Source organism: Jaculus jaculus, chromosome 1 (assembly GCF_020740685.1).
Source record: "Jaculus jaculus isolate mJacJac1 chromosome 1, mJacJac1.mat.Y.cur, whole genome shotgun sequence".
Taxonomy (NCBI): domain Eukaryota; kingdom Metazoa; phylum Chordata; class Mammalia; order Rodentia; family Dipodidae; genus Jaculus; species Jaculus jaculus.
The window spans coordinates 233,157,534-233,179,798 of NC_059102.1; the positions used below are offsets into that span (position 1 = coordinate 233,157,534).

A 22,265-nucleotide genomic window follows, 5' to 3' on the forward strand; every position below is an offset into this window, starting at 1 on the left:
ATTGAGAGGTTATGTTCAAATACTTTCTGTTTATCGACAACAGTGTATTTATTGTTGTTTAAATCATTCTGTCTCTGGTCAATGGCAGTCTGATCACACCAGCTCTATGTACTTTCCACATGACTATAATTCTCATTGAAAACTTCTTTGCATGGGGTTAGGGATGAAGCTTGGATAGTAGGGTACTTGTTTAGCATGCATGAGGCTCTGGGTCCCATATCCGACACTGCATACAACCTGGCATGCCAGTACACACTTAAAATAATAGTGCTTGGGACATGGAAGAATGATAATCAGAAGTTCAAGGTCATCCAAGCTGTATACCATGTTCAAGGCCAGCTTGGGATATATCTCTGAAAACAGAAAAAGCCACTTGCTTTCTGACATGTTGTATGTTTACACACACACACACATATACACATACATATATATATATATCCTGCTCCAGACCTGGAAGCAGCCATTTGTTCTTGGGGTCTTCACTTCTCTATGATGGATATATTATTTATAGTGGGCTGGTTGCTTCTGGAATGATTATTATGTATAGTGGACAAAGATAGAAAGTGTGTTTTGTTTTTTTTGTGTGTGTTTGTTTTGTTTTTGGTTTTTTTTTTTTTTTTTTTTTGGTTTTTCAAGGTAGGGTCTCTCACTCTAGCCCAGGCTGACCTGAAATTCACTAGGTAGTCTCAGGGTGGCCTCGAACTCATGGCGATCCTCCTACCTGTGCCTTCTGAATGCTAGGATTAAAGGCGTGTGCCACCACTCCCAGCGTGTATTTTCTTTTAAAGGAAAGGATAAGAAATAAATTTTTAAAAATTAAAAAAGAAAGGATTGATCCATTAAAATACCAATTCACTTTCAGGATAAATATGTTTTTACTCTGCTTCATAGACCTTGTACCCATGAAATCTCTCCCTTCTTCTGTATTACAAATTTCAGTTATAGATCATGCCAGTGTAATTATGAATCGCTGTGCTGTGTGCTACACAGAGACTGTAGTCAATAGCATGATTAGTAAAACTGGCATTTTTCCTTTGTCTCTTAGGTATATCTCACAGCAATGCCTAGTCAAATTCCTGCATTATAGAATAACTGAGAAGAAGCTCACAGTATGGCCAGACCACCAACCATTTACATAATGAGATCCATTGATTTTGTCCTACTTAACATTTTTAAATATTCTTGTTCAAATTAATCACTCTTGGACTTACTTTTTAAAAATTTAAAAATTAATTGTTCTTTCTAAATACACAAATATTTACATGATTACAAAGTCAAATCTACAAATCAAGGTATACTTAAAGTCTGGTATTCCCTCATTCTCTTTCCCAATAAATAATCATGTTATTTTATTTATTGATTGATAGATTGATTTTTAGTGTGTATATGTGTATATGTGTATACATGCATGACGACCAGAGGACGATTTGAGGTGTTGTTCCTCAGGAACACTGGAAACAAAATCTCTCATTGGCCTAGAATTTGTCAATCAGACGAGATTGGCTCAGTTTCCCCAGTACTGGAATTACCCACACGGCTCCACACCGTGACTTTTTACTCGGGTCCTGGGCACTGAACTGAGGTCCTCATGTTTGCTGGTTGAACTGTCTCCCCAGTCCACTAATCACTTTGAACTGTGGCTTATTCTTTTTCTTCTTAGGCCTGTATCCATCTCAGCACTTGTGGAGGAGAGGCAGGAGGATGACGACTCATTACAGGTCAGCCTGGGCTACATCATGAGTTTGAAGCCAACCGGAGCTATGTGAGATCCTGTCTACAGAAGAGAAAGTATGATTTATCCTTTCTGTTTGAGAAAATACAACTTCATGTTTGAGTGCCTCTCCTCTTTCTTTAATAAAGAGACACCTCCCAGTCAGAGTTTTCCCTATGGTTTTCATGTAATAACTTTTTAATGGCAAATACAAGTGTTTGATGTGGCTTCTGATTCAAGGAACTAAACACAGGCAGCATATACTTTTAAAAGACACTTTTAGGAGTAGGCAGGGTGCCACATGTCTGTAATCCTAGTACCCTGGAGGCTGAGGCAGGAGGATCATGAGTCCTAGGCCAGCCTGGGCTACATAGTGAGAACCTGTCTCAAAAGCAGATTTAAAAAAATCTCTGCAGATTCTCATTCCAGTCTCTTGGACTACATCTAATCTGTCAGAATATAACTCCAAAATAAAAGACCTAGCAGGATATGTGTCACAGACCTGTAATCCCAGTACTCTAGAAGCTGAGACAGGGGGATCAAGGGTTTCAGGCCAGCCTGAACTATATAGACCCTGCCTCAAAAGACAAACAACAATAAAAGTAGCAAAATCGAAAGCCTGCAGCTTCTCACACCTGCCCTGCTGCCCACACACACCTGGTCTGTGGTTGGGACTGTTGCAGGGCCCTGCCCTCTCCTGCCAAGGTGTGTCATCAGCACAGTCATCACAGTCCTTTGGGACCAAGTCAGGTCATGTCAGTCCTCTCTGGGGACCCCGCAGGATCCCATCTCATTCTGCATGAAGGTCCAAGTGCTCCCCAGGGCTCCAGTCTATCTTCACGTCCAGTAGCTCTGCTCTGAGCTCCCTCCTACTCGTCTTCCTCCCTCTACCCCACCTGGCCCATGGGTTCCTCGCTGCTCACATCAGAGCTCTCACACTGCCTCATGCCCATCCTTGTAGCATCTGCAGAGCACTCTCACCTTCACATAGTAGTCCAATGGCACCATCTCAGAGAATATCACCCTCCCTGCTTCTAAAGTAGCAGCCTAGCATATTTCCATAGCACTCAAACTTCCCATCATGCTCTGGGACACTCGCTGTTGTAGTCAGCTCCACACCTGCTGGGATGAACATCCAAACCAGGCACAGTTTATAGGAGGAAGGGTTTATTACAGTTTATAGATCCAGGGGAAGTTCCATAATGGTGGATCCCTTTCAGAGATCCAAGCAGAGAGAGAAACTACCACAAGCAAGCACACAAGGGAAGCCAACACCAGGGACCCAGGCAGAACTCTGAGTGCTCTGCATACCTTTGGCTGGAAAGCAGATCTACCCCCACTGACACCGTAGGGCTGGACCCCCTCCTCCAGCCAAGCAGCTGGAAATCCAAATTTTAAAACACCTAAGTCTATTAGGAGACATACGTTCAAACTAGCACACTCTCCTTATAGCTAGTGTTCTCCACCTGGGTAGGGAGCCGGATCAGTTTTGCTCACTGATGTATCCCCACTGCCCAGAACACTGCCTCACATAATAGGCACTCCATAAGTATTGTTGAATGAATGAATACTCCTGAAACTTCAACTAAAAGTGTTAAGCAAACCGTGGCCCAGTGTCTCATGAGCATTCAGAGCCACACTGACCACATAGCCCACAAGAGAACAGAATTGTTTTCTGGTGACCAGAGCATGGCTGCTGCTTCCTCCAAGTGCTGCTGCCCTGAAAGAGAGCAATGATTAGGGCCGCATGACCCTTTGCTACTATCAGACCACTGAAAGACAATAGTAGCCAGCTGTTCATATGATGTTCATTATGTTAATGAGTTTTACATGCATTCATTAAACCATATAGTCCATACCCCAGCAAAGGCATGTTTATGATTCTTCTCACATTAGACATGAAGCCGCCGAAACACAAGTAGATGTTTTCAATGACCTGTGGCTAAGTGGTTTATAGAATAGAGCTGAGACCAAGGAGTCTGGTTCTAGAATCTATGCTTTCAACCAGTGCAAAGCAGTAGGATTTTGAGACAATATGGAATGTACCTTATCTGAGATACTTAGTGTACCTCCTCCAGCCACAATGAGCTACTAAACTACCCAGTTCTTGAAATGTGGCTAGTTCCACTGAACTTCATTTGAATTGTATTTAGTCTGCACTACTTTAAATAAGAACACATTTCTGGGCTGGATAGATGGCTTAGCAGTTACAGCACTTACCTACAAACCCTAAGGACCCATGTTTGACTCTATAGATCCCATGTAAGCCAGACCTACAAGGTGACACGAGTGCACAGGGCCGCACATGTGTACAAGATGGCACACATGTCTAGTATTCAGTTGCAGTGGCTGGAGGCCCTGACATGCCAATTCATTCTCTCTCTCTCTCTCCTCTCATAACAAAATGACAAAAAAAGAATGTATTGATGCTATATTGGAGCACTATGCCATTGTAGTTTTTTAAACAGCAAAGAGTTATTTAAGTTTTTGTTGTAATTGTTAAACACAAAGGTAGGACATGTTTCCAGGATTCCAAGAAAATGGCTGGGATCCATAATCCTGAAGTTTCCCCAACTGTGTTCATCCACAACTTGGGAACATATGTCTCTCTAGTTTCAAAGCGTTCTTAGGCAAAAATAAAGAAGAAGAAGAAAAAATGTTGTCCAAATACACTCTGTCCTTTTGTGCTGAAAGCAATAGAGTCAAAGTGTTCTGATTCTAAATGTGTGCTTATTTGAGTATGATTGCATAAGATAAAAATAAAGTTAATCACAAAAGGCAGGGCATGACATTGCAGATCCAGCTGAAAATTATAAGCATTTGATTAATTTTTAAGTATCTTTTTTGGATAATTGGAAAACTATATAATATTTTAGAGAAGAGACCAAACAAATTCTTAATACCTGTGATTAATCACGGGCATGTTCTTCCTTATGTATAAAAGGAACTGCATGTCTTTTATGTATGTATTTTTTAAATTGTGCAAGTGTAATGAATTTCCTCTTTTCAAAGAAATATAGCCCATCATTGGCAGGCTTGTCCTTGATCTGTTCCTTCAAACATAACCTCCTCCTTTACTCCTCAGAAATAAGCAGTATTCTGAGTAGTATGTATGCACCCAGCCCATTCTCTATCTTGTTTTTTAAATTTTTTTGTTTTTTAATGTTTTATTTTTCTTTTTATTTGAGAGAGAAATAATCAGGGGAGAGAGAGAGAATGAATGTGCCAGGGCCTCCAGGCACACTAATGAACTCCATTCAGATGCATGCACCCCTTTGTGCATCTGGCTCACGTGGGTACTGGGGAGTCGAACCTGGGTCCTTTGGCTTTGCAGACAAGCACCTTAACCACTAAGTCATTTCTCCAGCTCCCCATTCTCTATCTTCTTACATGTGATTGTTTATATATTTTAATATTTATATAAATGATAACACTTTTATTTTTATAACTTTTAAACTCATTGCTTTTGAGCTCTGTGCATTTTGATATATTTGATATATTTAAATCTATAGTAGTTTCATTAAACTATTACATGAGGAAACCATATTTTGTTACCCATTCCTTTGCCAGTGAAACTTTAGGTTAAGTCCAATTTTTCATTGTTTCAAGTTTTGGTGCAGGAAATGAACTCATACTTATCCTCCAGTTTGTCTGTAACAGTATTTTTCTGAAGAGGTCATTTTAGACAATAGAATCTGGCCATATCCGTGTAAGTAGAGTTTATCAGATACCTCCACGTGGCTGTACCATATGGACTCCCACCTCCGTGCATGAAGCATTCATCCCCATCGTCCATCAGCAGCCACTACGGGTCACCTTCTTAAGTTGGTCCATCTACAATAGGTGACATTAGGATTTAAATTTGTATGCTCCTAATTATTAATTAGGTTGGACATCCTGCAGTGTTTCCTGAACACCTGAATTTTCAGTCTTTGTGGAATTCTTGAATATATTGCTAATACGTTTTGCTACTGAGTTATCTATGTCGTTGATATGTGGTTCTTTATAATGACTGATTAACACTCTTGATTACCAACAGTGTGGCAAATATTTGTTCCCTGTTTCCAACCTGTCTCTTGACCTCCTTATGATTTATTCTCTCATACAGAAGTTTTGAATTGTCGACATTAATGGTGCCTTCTCATAGACATCTGTCATTCCTGTTAACTGATTATAAGTCTTATTAAATCTTCATGTGTTAAATTCTAGAAGAGATGGAACCAATATATGACTTTCTGATTTATTGGCTGATTGCCATTTCTGAGTGAAAAAAATTCTCTTGTGCATATTTATAGCATTTTCCTTATGGAACAAAGTTCATTTTTATGTCATTGTGAAATGTTTTGCTGTGATGGTAATGATTTTTTGATATCTAATAATAAAATGTTGACAGTGGTAAAAGCCTTGAAATAGATTTTAAAGCAAGAATTGATTTTGCTTTTCATTGCCTGCTCTGTGAAAGTGTTTGCTCATGGCTCTTTCCTCTGTTTTTTGGTTTTTTTTTAATTATCAGGATCTACTGTCTATAATTACACTGAAAATGAATTTTATATGCTTAAAAATTATTTTAAATACCATCTCTCTTCAAACTGAAATCACAGCAGACTATACTCACTTCACCAGCTCTGAATACCAGTTCTGCTGCCTGGTTAATGGAAACATTAGGCACACGCCACTTAGATTTGTTGTTTCCGTTTCTTCACCTGGGGGATGGGGCAGTGGCCGCACATGCCTCTGGGATTGCTGCAGATTCTCGATGAGGCATAGCTCATCAGACCACCCTACAGCAGTGCTCAGTGCAGAACAAGGACACCTGTCTATCAGGTGTCTTCAGAGTCTCACAGATGAGGGACATAGCTCTCTGAAAAGTATGTTCAGATTAAGGTGCAGCTACTTTCTGTGGTTGTCATTATGATTCAGAAAAATTGACAGATACAAGTACTGCTGAGTACAGTTGACCAGTAAATGTCTGTCTTGCAGATTTTCCATGGCACACTTTCAGCCACCCAAGCTCAGTGCTCACTTACTCCACAAACTTAAAACATAATTTCAAAGTGAAGAAAACCCTGCAAAAGATATATACATCTTAAAAGTCTGGCCCCTCGCAAGTGTGATCATATGGTTATCTAGGTGAAAAATGGGTTTGGTGGCTGAAGAGATGGCTTAGTGGTTAAGGCACTTTTTGGCAAAGCCAAAAGGACCCAGGTTCAATCCCCCAATATGCATGTAAAGCTGGATGCACAAGGTAGCGCAGTTCATTTGCAGTGGCTAGAGGCCCTGATGTGCCCCCCCCCCTTTCTAGCTCTCTCTCAAACAAATATCTTTTTTAGTTGGTTTGGCTGGGCATGGTGGCACACTCCTTTAATCCCAGCACTTAGGTGGCAGAGGTAGGAGAATCACCAAGAGTTCGAGGCCACCCTGAGAATACATAGTGAATTCCAGATCAGCCTGGACTAGAGGGAGATCCTACTTCAAAAAGACAAAACAATTTTAAAAAAGGTTTTGATTTCACCTTTCCTGCTAGTTGTAAGCTCTGTAGAGGTCAGAGCAGTGTAGATGCCAAACATATAGCTGGCTATGCATTTAGTACTGGGTCAGTGAACCCTCCATCTTCTGTTAACTGACAACCAGTGATTGTATGTATATATAATATATTAATGGTGCATAGTGTGGTGTTTATCTTTACATTGCTGATATTTAAATCACACAAATGCATCACCTCTTGTACTTATTTCTTATAACAAAAACCTTTTATATCTCTTCTCTTTCAGTCTTTATATATACTGTTTTAGTACCCTGTTTGCACAATAGAGCACTAACAGCTTTCCTCTTAACTGAAATTTTCTACCCTTTGATCAGTACTTCTCTTCCCTTCTGTTCCTCCAGTCCCCACCAGTTCCCACCATTCTACTCTCTGTTTTAGAGTTCGTATTTTTTGATTTACATGAGTGAGCTCATACGGTGTTTGCTTTTCTGTTTCTAGTTTATTTGACTTAACGTAATGTCCTTCAAGGCCATCCATGGTGAAACCAATGACAGGGTCCTGTCTGTTTCAAGGCCTGTTGTGTACATGCATGTTTCCATTAAACACTCATCTAGTCATGGATATAGGCTGCTTCCAGGGCTTGGTTCTTGTGCACAATGCTGCAGCGGGCACAGAAGTGCAGGTGTCTCTTCAACATGCTGATTACAATTCCTTCACACCCATACCCAGATAGGGCATTGCAGCATTCCATCCATATTGTTTTCCATAATAGCTATACTAGCATATACTTCCACCAACAGTGAGGGTTCCCTTTTCTCCACAGCCTTACCAACGCTTGTTATCTTTCTCCTTTTACAACTAATTATTCTAACTTAAAAAGAAAATGACCTTTTAGTTCTTAACAAACATCTTGTCATTTGTTCTGCCACAGTCCCTAGCTGGCAGGTATCTGGAGCCATGCATAAGGCTGTCCTGTCCAATTTGCTTTGGAGCACTGGACTCAGGGTGGGAAATGCCTGGTGTCAGGGCACAGGGCCCTCCTACCGCCTACAGTTTCCATTTCTTCCATCCTAAGGATTATCTTCAAGATGTAAAGTAATAGAAGAATGCAGGACTTTTAAATAGTAGAGGTGGGATCTCACCAGAAATTATTTAGATGACCGCATCTGCGTATTAAAAGACTGGAAGCCAGACATGGTGGTGCACACCTTTAATCCTAGCACTTGGAAGACAGAAGTAGGAGGGTCACCGTGAGTTTGAGGCCGCCCTGAGAATATAGAGTGAATCCCAGGTCAGCCTGAGCTAGAGTGAGACCCTACCTTGAAAAACCAAAAAATAATAATAATAAAATTAAATTAAGCTAAAAATAAAACAGTACCTACACAAGACCCTCCTAATAGGAGAAAAAGATGATGACATCAAATTAAAAGAGAGACTAATGGAGAGAGGGAGGGGATATGATGGAGAGCAGAGTTGTGAAGGGGAAAGTGGGAGAAGTGAGGGAAATACCATGGTTTGTTGTCTGTAAGTGTAGAAGTTGTCAATAAATATAAAATAAATATATATACACACATATATATATTGTGTGAAATAAATATAAATATAAATATATATATAAATACACATATATATATTAGAAATAAAAGAGGGCTGGAGGGATGGTTTGGCAGTTAAGGTGTTTGCCTGCAAAGCTAAAGGACCCAGGTTCGATTCCCCAGGACCCACGTTAGCCAGATGCACAAGGTGGCACATGTGTCTGGAGTTCGTTTGGATGCAGTGGCTGGAGGCCCTGGTGCACCCATTCTCTGTCTCTTTTTTTCTCTGTCAAATAAATAAATAAAATATTAAAAATAAATAAAAATAAAATGAAGACTGGTGCATACATACAAGTATGCGAATGTTTTAATTTACAATTCCACACTCTCCTTTATGGTGGTCATCACTGTGGAGCAGGCCCGGCTCCTGAGTTGGTCCTGAGCTGTGAAGGATCAGAAGTGTCTGCTGAGCACTGACTGCTGTACTAAATGCATCCTCTCTCTCTTTGCTCTGGTGATTGCACATGAGCTAGCCACTCTCACCTGTCAACCCCCTAGCAGAAAACCCACCTGGCTGCCAAACAATGGCTTGCAGACCAGCGTGGCCCTCCCTGCCAGCATGAAGGAGGGGGAGGCACCTGCCATTGGGGTGGCTGCTTTTGTTGGTGTGCCCCTTTTGTAAAGTATACAGTCATGTTCTCCATTTGTACCCGGCTGCACACTACCTGTTTACTTGCCATCCTTGACCTAACTGGCTCTTTCCCCCACCCATAAGTGGGTTGCTATGAGGGAAGCTTCCCGCTGAGGGATTCACTCTGCACTGACTCCTCTTTGTTAATCTCTGGAAAATAAGGCTGTTTCTGTGGAAGGCAAGGCACTCGTTAATTTTTCATAAGAGCAGCAAGGATGGGACTAGCAGAGAGAGAATCTCTTGAAAAAGAAGCGTAGAGGTTCCAAAGAGAGAGAATAAGAAAGCCCAGGGGAGGGGACTGTGTTCTTTCTTACACTTGTTTACCACCACCAGCCCCCACCCCTGCCATGAGACCACCCTCTGTTATGAAGGAAGAAGCCACTTAGGGAGGCTTACAGCACTTCAGATCTCAGGAACCTTAATTTTAATCCTTATCAGTGCCTTTTTAGATGAATGATACAGTGACCTTCAGCTTTGTCCTGTAATATGGGAGGCTGATTTGCAAAGACTGCTTTGGTTTTTGTTTTTTTGTTTTGTTTTGTTTTTAAATTAAGGCAGATGCTGTACGTATTCTATTCAGTTCCAGCATTAGTGTTGTCCCAAGTGTGACATTTATGTTCTTTCGCTTCTTTGGTATAAATAAATATCAAAGGAGGAAGACCAGTGTGAACTCTATGAGGAATAATAAACTAAAATAATATGCCATTGATTTTGTTCAGGATGCCTAAGTGTGTTTTTACGATTGTGTGTGTTTATAGCTTTTTCACACAAGTGACATGAATTCTGGGCAATTAAAAAGGACAAGAATTTCAAAGCATTTAGGAAGAAAATCTGCTTTCTAATGGCTGTGCATTTTAGCAAGTGGTGGCTCCACGAAAACACTGTAGATTTCAGACCTCCACCTTTAGAAAGTGAAGAGTTATTGCCACCTTGTATTGTTTTATAATATGATTGCCCTGAGACCACATTTGGGGGTTTATTTCATAAGGCTGCTAAAGTGCTGTAAGTGGATGTAGCAGTTTAATCGGGAGTAGATAAAGAGTACTGTACCCCATGTGCATATTCTCCCAAATCCCCGTTTTCAATCCTATTAGAGGAATCTCAACCTCTTCTCTCCTATGCAGAGGGGGTGGCATGCGCCCCAGAGTCTGGGCGCCCTGCACTTACAGACTGTCAGCCGAGAGAAATCCCCACCTGGTGGGAAGTGTTCTGCTGATTGCTTTAGGACAGTTGCTGTTCTCAGGAAGTCCATAAGACAATAGGCACATTCTGTACCACTGAACTCTTCTCCGTCTCCTTCTCTCTGCCCTTTTTAACGTGTTAATGCTATTGCTCTCAACTTTCTGTTGTTTGATTTAAATTATTCAAGTAATACATAAATAGCAACTCTTTAAAAAAAAAAGACTTAAAACATTACGGAAAGGTTTAAATCACCTTGTACCCCCTTCCTCAGGACAAGTTCCTGTTTCTGCTTCTTCTCCCCAAAGCTCTTCGCCCTTTTAGTGGTATTTGCATCCTCTCAGGTACTGTCAATACAGTTAAGCATAATACATGCAAATCAATAGCATTGGACAACTAGAGAGAATTGGTTTTAGAAAGTTTTGTTCTCCTGTGACAGTATAAAGCTATGTATTTCTCTGCATCTGTATTTTTCATTCCTTCCATGCTAATCCATCTACATCTGTTCATGTAATACTTCATGGTATACCTATGCAGTAGTTGATTTAAGCTTTTTCCCCACTGAGGGTGATGGTGGATTTGTTTGTTTGTTTGCTTTTCAGTTTCCACTGATAGAGATTTAAAAGGAAGGTAAATTTTTTATATAGGTAGTTATCAAGGTACTGACCCAAAGAAACACAGATTCTGCCCTGCTCTAGTCTGATCCTGTCTCATCCTAGATGGCAAGGCAGCTTTATGATTCTTCCTCAACATTTAAGGGGCTCAGCACCCGTGAGTGGACCCTTCCTGAGGTAGTGGTCCTTCTGGGCTCAACAACCAATCAAGATCTTTCATATTCATTGGGACTTGGCAGTGAGGTCCGTTATCACTGGATGCCTGACTCATATAAATAGACTTAACCTAAGCCTCCAAGAGTGAGAAAGTTTTCTCTGATCTTTGCTTCTCCCCTCCCAGCTGAGAGGGGAGGAATTCCTTTTGGCTTGGAAGCTTTCCTGCTTGTTTCCTCTTACTTCAACTCTTCTTTAATAAATCCTCCATAACTTACTCTCTCTGTGTCCATGTTTTTCAGTTCTTTGCTAAACATAGACAAGCGATCCAGATTTGAGCCACTGGATCAGGGATTCTTAGCTTACCCAGAGTCTAGCTTCTCTTCTGCATCGTTGTGGAGATCCAGTCCAGACCTCAGTATTAGAGATGCCACTGCATTCTGTGAACTTCTTGGGCACATCAGTACCTTCGTAGTTAATACCCACAGGTGAGTTTGCAGAATCACAGAGTATGCATTTACTACAGTAGACAGCTGTCTTCAACTTACTCTACAGAATGGAACATTGTATCCATGTTCTGCAGGAAATAAAATCTCCACCTCTTTCCCTACATCCTTATCAACTCAAATATTACAATAAAATGTCTATTCCTTTAATAGGTGCCAGACAGCATCTTATTACTTTAGTGTACATTTCTCTTATAACAAAGGCAATTGAATCACTTGTCCTGTTCATTGGCTGATGGTAATTCCTCCCTGTGATCTGCTTATTCAAACCCTTTGTTCATTTTTCTATCAGGTCGTTTTACTGATCTGTAAGATGTGTGTGAGTGTGTGTGTGTGTCACTGCATTATATCCCATATTTGTTAAATATGTCATAATCTCTCACACCATGGCCACCTATCTTTTAAATTTTTTATCTATATTATTTTTGACCCTTTTACCCTGGTTTATTTTTTTTCATTGTTATTCTTTTGCCCAAATTTCCTTGTATACATGGTAAAAGCTTAGCAGACTCTGGTGGAGTTTCCAAATAATTGCACTCATCTGAGGCTTGGAGCTGAGCCTCCAGCAGTGGCTTGATACTATCATACAGCAGAAACATCTCATGCGGGAATGAAATAGGTCCTGAAGCAAACACCCCTGTCCGTAGCTCAGGCTGGCAGAACAAACCAGGTGTTGTGTTCCATTTTCCTCAGTGTGAAATAATACCTAATGTAAATGACTTAAAGGCAGGAATTTCATTTGGGCTCATGAGAGGTTTTAGCCCCACAGTCCTTAGCTTCCTTGCTTCTGGGCTTGTGGTGAGGCCATCCTGGTGATGGGACCATATGATGGGCAACACAGTCCACCTCATGGAGGACAGGAGGCCAAAGGGATGGACCATGCATAGTTTTCAAAGGCCCACAGCCAGTACTAGACCCCCACTCCCCAAAGTGTCCAGAATCTCCTGGTACAGTACCACTAGGTGTGGTTCAGGTGTTCAACACAGTAGCCTATGGAGGACATTTCATACTAGAGCCATAAGAGGTGTCACTAGGTGTCAGAACCAGGGGCTAAAATTCCTCAGAAGCTATACCTGGAAATGGTAGGTGCATTCATTATATATAGGAAGGTTTTTGTGCCCTCTTTTTTTTATATATAATTGGGAAGGAAAGACCTAAGATCAGCAGTTTACCTGCCATCTACTTTTCAGAAACTGGGCCCACATTCCCAAGGCTGTATTCTAGGTTTTACTGTGCACTTTAAATTGGGATATATCTCAACAGTTGGATTTAATTGGGAGATTATTAAAATCCATGAGCAAGTTCAGCATCTCACCCAGTGTCTGACCTAAACGAGCTGCTCTTCCTTCACTTCCTCCCCGACCAGGAGCTGGGGGAAGAGGGTGAGCCAGGGCACAGCTTTGAGTAGACCTGTCCCCAAGCATTAAGGACTTGGAAAACACCATTACAAATAAAATAATAATGTTCCCCTTGCTGTGGCTTGCCATCTACTTAATCACAAACTTACTTACAAGGATGAATTTCACCTTTATAACAAGTGAAAAGCCAGTTTTGTTTATCTGTCAGTTACACAGAAATAATCACAATCATGTTAGTGAGATGTGTGCCTGTGCCTGGTGCCTAAGAAAGGAACTTTGTTCTAAAGGGAGATTTTAGTCACATCGCAGGTAGAGAAAAACTGCTAAATATACAATGGTGCTAAGCTGGTGCTCAATTGTAAAAGGAATCGTGTTCTTCCTAAGAGGCCCACAGCTGAACTTCATGAAACAAAGCCGGGGCTCACACCTCCCCACACACAGCACGTTAGTGTGGCCAGTTGGTTACAGCGTCTTTGAAATCAAGGATCCCTTGGTTTAGGAGAGAGTACAAGGACATTGCTAATCCCACCAACTATTCCCCTGGCAATTGAGACATCAGAGTGCCTCTTCTCTTGTTAGTCAGCTTTTCATCAGTGTTAGAAAATACATAACTTAAAAGAGGAAATGTTTATGTTGGCTTATGTTTTCAGAGGCTTCAGTACATGGTGTCTTGGCTCCGTTACCTTTGGCACTGTGGTAAGGCAGAGCATCTTGGCAGAGAGCATCCAGTTTACTTCATTGTAGACAGGAGGCAGAGAGAGAGAGAGAGAGAGGTAATGGACAATCTATACCCCCTAGGGTACACCTCTAATGACAGACCTACTTCCTTCAACTATTTCCCACCTCCTAGAGTTCCCACCACTGCCCAGGAGCACCACTAGCTAAGGACTTAGCCTTTGCCAGGCTTTGGGGGAATTCCATATCCAAGCTCAACACAGGCTTGGTTGCATCACTCCCTAGACTGCAAGTGACTACATGCCTCAACTTCAAATGAGTCCATCCTCCAGGGTTCTCGATGTCTGCATGTCCTTGCTGCTATGAGGTCACAAACTGCAGAGGTACCTTGGTTCTACACCATAAGCCTCATCTTTTCAGAGTCATATCAAGAAAGGCTAAGAAAAAGAAACAAAGATCCCATAGAGAGTAACATGTAATTTAGGGTGCCCAGGCATGTGACAAGTGCAACCATTCAACCCTAGAGTCCAGTCAGTTTGCTTTGTGATCTAATATCAACATGTACGTATTATATCTTTAAAGCATTTTGAAATTATTCATGTAATTAAAAACAAGTAATACACGTAGGGGTTTTAAATTAATTTTAATATATTACACTGAGATAGCAAATAGGGTTTTTAAATATTGCATTTATTCCCTGGCTCATTTTCCTCTTTAGTCATATTCCCAAAGGCAGCTCATTTTGGCCCATCCTATTTATAGACCTTCTGGTTTTTAGTTATGTGTTTGTAAATAATATACTTACATTTTCATTTGGTTGTTTGCCAACTGCAGCAGCTACTTTCTTGCTGTTGGGACAAAACACCCAATCAGAAGAGAAGGATTCATTTCCAGCTTACAGTTTCAATGGGAAGGTTCATCATAGCAGATGTTGCAGTCAGGTTCGCATTGCTGGTAGAAATTACCCAACCAAAAGCAGCCTGTGTGGGGGAAAGAGTTTATTTTGGCTTACAGGCTCAAGGGGGAAGCTCCATGATGGCAGGGAAACTGATGGCATGTGCAGAGGGTAGATATCACTCCCTGGCCAGCATCAAGTGGACTACAGCAACAGGAGAGTATGCCAAACATTGGCAAGGGGACACTGGTTATAACATCCATAATCCCGCCCCCAAAATACACTGCCTCCAGTAGGCTTTAATTTCTAATTGCCATCAGCCAGGGAGACTAGCATTCAGAATACCTAAGTTTATGGAGGACACCTGAATCAAACCACATTCCATCCTTGACCTCTATAAACTGATATCCATAAAATACAATGCATTCAGTATGACTTTGAGTCCCCATAGTTTTTATCAATCCTAATGATGTTATAGCATCCCCATAATGCAAGATCTTCTAACTAAGCCATAATACCAAAAAAAAAAATATCCCCCCCAAATCCCACAATGGCACAGAATAAACATTCACACTGCAAAAGATGGCATTGGGCACAGCAAAGAAACATTCAGCCAATACAAGATTTAAAACAACCAGGGCAAATGTCAAATTCTGTAACTCTAAGTCCAACAATTCTAGCCAGTGACAAATCTACAAGTCTGATAACTAACCAACAAGTCTGCCATTCTAATTCCGCCCCTCTAATTAGGCTGTTCACAGTCATGGAGGAAAACTTCACCAGGGCCAGCAGCTCTCCTTGGCAGTCATTTCGTTGTCCCAGCATCTCCACTACAACCCATGGTCCATCCTCATGGCCCATTGGGTCTCCATGCAGGCATCCAACAAACTTGCTTCACACTGCCCATGGCCATTTCCAAAACACAAGACTATGTTGCAAACTCAAAGACCTCTCTTTCCTGCATTTCTTATACTGCACAGGTTGGATGCCAATTTGTTAATCCAGGGGAAAAAAGAGCAGACTTTGAAGAACAGGACATTCCTTGAGCACTCAGGCCCCTTCAAAAGAGTCTACATTCTTCCTGTTGCCCCAGTGCAGGTCAGCTGGCCCAATCTCAAAGGTTTAATCTCTCAACCAATTAGCAGGTGAACGGGCAGAAGCTTAGGCCCAAAGATTTCATTTTTTTCTGAGCATATCCCTCTGCTCACACCAATCCATTTCTGTACAGTGCAACCCTGCACAGCTTCTCAGGACACGGCCGTAACAGCTAGCTTTTCACACAGACTTCCAGCCCAGTCCAAGAAAGCTCTTTCCCACCTTCATAAGCCAAACCTCATAGTCCATAGTTCTTACTGCATTCAGGTCTTGCAGCTCAGACCAAAATAGTCCATCAAGCTGTACTTACAGCACTGCAAGGCATCTCTTAGGCCAAAGTTTCAAATCCTTCCACATTCCTCTTGAAAATCAGCCCCAAAAAGCCAAATCCACACAGTCAGTGTGTAGCAGCAACCGCACTCCTTGGTACCCTTTTACTGTTGCAGTCAGGTTCTCATTGCTGGTAGAAATTACCCAATCAAGAGCAGCTTGTGGGAGTTTAAAAGGTTTATTTTGGCTTACAGACTTGAGGGGTAAGTTCCATGATGGCAGGGAAAATAATGCCATGAGCCAAGGGTGTACGTCACCCTGGCCAACATCAAGTGGACAACAGCAACAGGAGAGTATGTCAAACACTGGCAAGGGGAAACTGGTTATAACACCCATAAGCTGGCCCTGACAATAAATCGCCTCCAGGAGACATTAATTCCCAAGTTTCCATCAACTGGGAGTCTAGCATTCAGAACACCTAAGTTTATGGGGGTCATCTGAACCAAACCACTGCAGCAGGTAAAGCATAGCAGGAGCAGACAGACAGGCAGATACCAGCAGCAGTCCTCAGCAGCAAGAAAAAAGTAGACTGAGTATTGGTCCTAGAGCTGTGCAATATTATCCCAAAGCCCATCCCCAGTGACATACCTCCTCCAGCAAGGCTTCACATACCAAAGACCCCACAACTTACCCAAGTTGCCACCAGCTAAGGACCAAGTACTCAAAGCACATGAGCCTATGGGGGACATTATTCCCATCTAACTGCAATATTCCTATCCCTGACCTCCATAGAATTTTGGCCATCTCATGATGTGCATGCATTCAGTCCAATTTCAAAAGTCCTCATAGTTTACCAGTTCCAACAATGTTCAAAATTCCAAAGACTCATCTGATACTCAAGACAGATTCTTAACTGTGAGCCCTGTAAAATCAAAACACAAGCTACACGCATCCAATATATAATGGCACAGAGTACACATTCCCATTTCAAAAGGGAAGATGGGAGCAATAGCAAGGAAAGATTGGACCGAAGCAAGGTCAAAAACCAGCAGAGTAATCATCAGACCCTTCAGCTTCCTATATAGCACCTAGGACTTATGATGGATGACATCCTCTGGACTCAAAAAGGCTTGGGCAACTCAGCACCCCCCCCCATACAGTTGTCTGATTGCTTTGTGTGCAGAATCCACCCTGAATCAGCAGGTTTCTTTAGCTGGCTTCTCATACTCCTGTTGTCTCCAACATCCCAGGATCTCCACTGCAACTCATGGTGTACCTTCACAGCTCCACACCATGTCCCAACATGGCTTCCAAAATGGGACTTCAAGCATATCTCACATTACCCAGTGGCCATCTTCAGAACCATCAATCCCATGGCCCTCTATTTTCTGCATTTGTCACATGTCTAAACCAATACCAGGTGGGGACACTGCCAACTTTGTTAATCCAGGAGGGATATAGCCTAACTTGAAGGAGCAGAAAATTCCTTGAGAATTCTTCCTTTAGGCCCCCAATCTTTCATAAGAATCAGCACTCTTCCCATTGTCCCAATACAGAGCAGGTGGCCCATCCTCCCTAGTGATAACCTCTTAAACAACTACAAATGAATCAGGTGCAATCTCCGGTACCTGAAACCCATTGGCATGTCCATCTGTGCCAACATTTACAGCTCTCCTATCCTTCTGCTCTGTATTTTGCTCCATCATACACACTAGTGAATCACTTTTAAGCTCCAATTTGCTCAAGTTCTTAGGACACAGGCAGAACACAGCTATTCTCCTTGCCAGAATATCAAATGAACTGAATCTAGCCCAGATCATGACAAAGTTCTCTTTTCCCTCTGAAACAGAATTAAAGCAGTCAACTGTACTCATAGACTTGCATATTTCTTCTTGAAAATACTTAATTATTTGTGTCATTTAATTAAAGTTATCTGAAACTTTATTTGTTTTTAAGGCAAGCCCTATGCCAGAGCTAGAAAGCCACAGAGAGAGAGAGAGAGAGAGAGAGAGAGAGAGAGAGAGAGAGAGGAGAGAATTGGCATGCTATGGCCTCCAGCCACTGAAGTCAAACTCCAAATGGGTGTGCCCCTTTGTGCACATGTGCAGCCTTGCATGCTTGCATCACTGTGCATCTGGCTTACGTGGGACCTGGAGAATCAAACATGAGTCCTTACGCTTCACAGGCAAGGACCTTAACCACTAAGCTATCTCTCCAGCCCCTGAAGCTTTATTTTTAAGTATGTGGATATGATTTATTATACTGTTCTTTCTTCTTGATGAATTGATTTCTTTATGGATATTAAATGGCTTTCTTCATCTCAGTATCTGCCTGATGTTGGTGTCAATTTGTTTATTTTTTATAATTTGTTTATTTTTTTCCATCCTTTTATTTTTAACCATTATAGTTGAAATATGTTTCTTGACTAAGGTGGTCATGATCCCATGGGGCATAACAACTGCTCATGTCTGGCTAAATGCTTCTATTATTCTCACCAAACTGCCTGACAGGCACTTCTCTTAATGTTCATACCCATATATTAATGCTACTCTCACTTTTGGTTAGAGAATCTTCTCTTTTCAGATGATGGTGACCTTGGGATGACTCAGGAATTACCATAGTGATGAGAAGAAGTGACAGAGGAGCGCTCAGCACTGAGATATCTCTATCATACCTTCCAAGGTTCTGAGTCCATTGTGGAAGAGGTGGTGGGAAGAATGTAAGAGCCAAAGGAAGAGTAGGACTCCTTACATTGTACTCTTCCAGACATAAAATGGCCTAAATATCCATGACCTCACAGTTCTTGACACTACCTACACAAGATGATCATAACAGGAGGAAAAGATGATGACATCAAAATAAAAGAGACACTGAGGGGGGCGGCATATGACAGAGAGAGGAGTTGCAAAGGGGAAAGTGAGGAGGAAATTATTATGGTTTATTGTCTATAATTATGGTAGTTGTCAATAAAATTTTTTTAAAAAAAGAAAAATGCTTTATAGGCAGCATATAATTAGGTCTTTTTATTTAGTCTGATAATCTCTTCTTTCAACTGAGGCATTTTGACCATTTATCTTTAGTGTGATGTATTTTATGTTTTATTTTATTTTAATTTATGTTTATATTTAAAAATATTATGATGTATTTAGGTTTATATCCTATTTGTTTTCTCTATGTGCCATTCATTATTTGTTTTCTTTTCTTGCTTTCCCTTTCTTAATTTGGATTGATTAATTTATTATATTGTATCTCCTTCATTAGTTTATCATCTACAAGTCTTTGTTTTATTATTTTAATCATTGCCTTGGAATTTTAGTATATATTCTGCTTATCACAATTTCATATAGTGAATAGTCATGTAATTAAATATTTATATTTCTTTCCTGCCATTCTTTTTTGTAATTATTTCTATGCATTTAATTTCTATGGCTTTTAAAACCCCTATATTCTGTTATGTTTTGTTCAAGTAGTCAATGTGTCTGGAGTTCATTTGTAGTGGCTGGAGGTCCTGGCATGCCCATTTTCTTCTGTCTCTCCCTTTCCCTGCATCTTTCTCTCTCTAAAATAAATAAGTAATTATAAAATATTTTTAAAAGGTTTTCTTTAACCTTTCTTGCACTAAACTCTACTAGTCATGAATTCTTTAGCCTTTATGTGTCTGAAAAAGACTGTATGTCCTTTTCATTTAAAAAGTTATTTTCAGGAGCTGGAGAGATGGCTTAGCACTTAAGCACTTGTCTGTGAAATCTAAGGACCCCAGTTCAAGGCTCAATTGCCCAGTACCCATGTAAGCCAGATGCACAAGGTGGTGCATGCATTTGGAGTTCATTTGCAGTAGCTGGAGGCTCTGGGGTGCCCATTCATTCTCTCTATTTCTCCCTTTCTGTCTATCTTTCTCTTTCCCCACCCCCTTTCTCTGTCTGTCATTGCCAAATAAATAAAATAAAATAAAATAAAATTATATTTTCAGCCAGGTGTTGTGGCGCACACCTTTAATCCCAGCATTTGGGAGGTAGAGATAGAAGATTACTATGAGTTTGACATTAGCATGGGACTACAAAGTTCCACATCAGCCTGGGCTAAAGAGAGACCCTATCTCAGAAAAAAAAAAAAAAAAAATCAAAGTTTACATGTCTTTCCTCTTAATTTGTTAAGATGTTGTTTCAGGGCTTGAGGGTATAGTTCAGTGGCAGAACACTAGCTTAGCATATATCCCTAGCACCAAAAGAAGGAAGAAAGGAAGAAGGGAGTAGGTAAAAGAAGGAAAAGGAGAGGGAGCTGGACATGGTGGTGCACACCTTTAATCCCAGCATTTGCCAGCTGAGATAGGAGCATCACCATGAATTCAAGGCAAGCCTGAGACTACATAGTGAATTCCAGATCAGCCTGGGCTAGAGTGAGACCCTACCTCAAAAAAACCTCCATTGGACATTTATCATACCAATAACTGGGGGCTAACTCCACAATGCACGACCCATTTACATCAACAAGGAGGGTCCAATGGGAGGGGGTAGATCACAGATGAGCCTAAACAATGGTACCAAACTGCCTGTATTTACTGAAAAGCAAACTAATAAATTAAATTTAAAAAAAAAAACCTCCATTGCAAAAAAAAAAAAAGGGGGGGAGAGGAAGAGAAAGAGGAAGAAGGGAGAGAGGGAGGGGAGGAGAGGGAAAGAAGGGAGAGAAGAAGGAGGAAGGAAGGAAGGAAGGAAGGAAGGAAGGAAGGAAGGAAGGAAGGAAGGAAGGAAGGAGGGAGGGAGGGAGGGAGAAAAAAAGGAAGAGGAAGAAGGAAAAGTTTGTCTACTATCTTCTCATGTGATTTTTTCTGTCTGTAAGTCTGCACTTATCTTTACCTTTGATCCTTTCTGCATAATAAGCTTTTCTATCTGAAGCTTTCTTAAGATTTCTTTTTATTACTGGCTCTAAGCAGGTTGATATAGAAAATAATATGTTGGTCCATCTTCAAAACAAAAGGGTCTGAAGTAGGCTTAAGCCTACTTAAGATAAGCAGGGCACCCTGCTGTGCCGACTTCCTGGGTCCTCCTAATGTGGGAATTTTGGGGAAAGCAGCAGAGCCTTTCTCAACTCTTGGTTGGCAATAACCCAGCAGCTACCATGCTGGACACCCACAGTCTCACAGAGATTCCTGAGTCAGTAGCCTCCATATTCTTGTCTTATAAATGTCAATGAGTAATATTCACTGATAATAGAGGATTGAGTATGGAAACATTTTAATATAGAGTTTATAGGCCTTAAATGAAGGAATAAGACAGAGCTCTTGCTCAAGAGGCAGGAGTTCCTAGAAATGGGAAAGCCTAACTACAGACCCAGATTAGGGTCATTTATGGGAGTTTACAGGATGGGGGATGGACAGGTTATTTCAGTTCCAGTGCCCATGTCTAAGTACAGCCAATTTCTCTGGAAAGAAAATAATCCTTTTATATTCCTTTCTCTTTTAAGAAGAGAGAGAGAGAGAGACCAGTGGTACCTATTCATATCCTCCCCTGGTGAGGTCTTAGGGGAAAAGAGATAAAGAGAAAAAAAAATTCTCCCATACAGGTTCAAGGGCACTCCTGGGTTCTATTTTCAGGGACCTGCCACCTCTAAACTGTCTCGCTTCTAGCTATCCCCACCCAAACCAGAAGCTTAGAGTAGAAAATTATTAACAGCTAAGCTTACTGTATGGCCCAGCCTGTGGAGGTGACAATGTGCACACACGTAGAAAATCCCTAAGCAAACAAGATATGGGGTCAGGAGCAATAAACTAGAAAAAAAAAAAATCTTGTTACTTAGGCAACATCAAGGAAAAGGGGTAACCCCAATAGTACTTAGCCAAGGAGGAACTGGGGGAGGGACTTGAGCTCTAGGAATAAATAGCTTGTAACTGTATTGTATGGCTGCTCACCAGCTGGGTACCTGGCTTCTGCCGGACTCTGGGTCTCCAGGTCCATTCTTTGGGCTTGGGCAAGTGTATTTGTTCCCAACAGTTGATTATGCCATAACTTGCTGTAGCTCTGTTCATATTTGTTGGGCTTTATTAAATATCTTTATTTGTTTATTTGAAGCAGAGAGAGACAAAGAGAAGAGAGACAGAG

At 41.2% G+C, this 22,265-nt stretch overlaps 1 long non-coding RNA gene across 1 annotated transcript in view; it reads left to right on the forward strand.

Moving 5' to 3' along the window:
• The first annotated feature begins 1,665 nt into the window (after positions 1 to 1,665).
• The window catches only part of LOC123457748, a 28,098-nt gene continuing 7,498 nt past the window's right edge, over positions 1,666 to 22,265 (forward strand). Inside the window, exon 1 of the long non-coding RNA XR_006635133.1 lies at positions 1,666 to 1,788. This is a non-coding gene — a long non-coding RNA (uncharacterized LOC123457748). The remainder of the gene's footprint in view (positions 1,789 to 22,265) is intronic.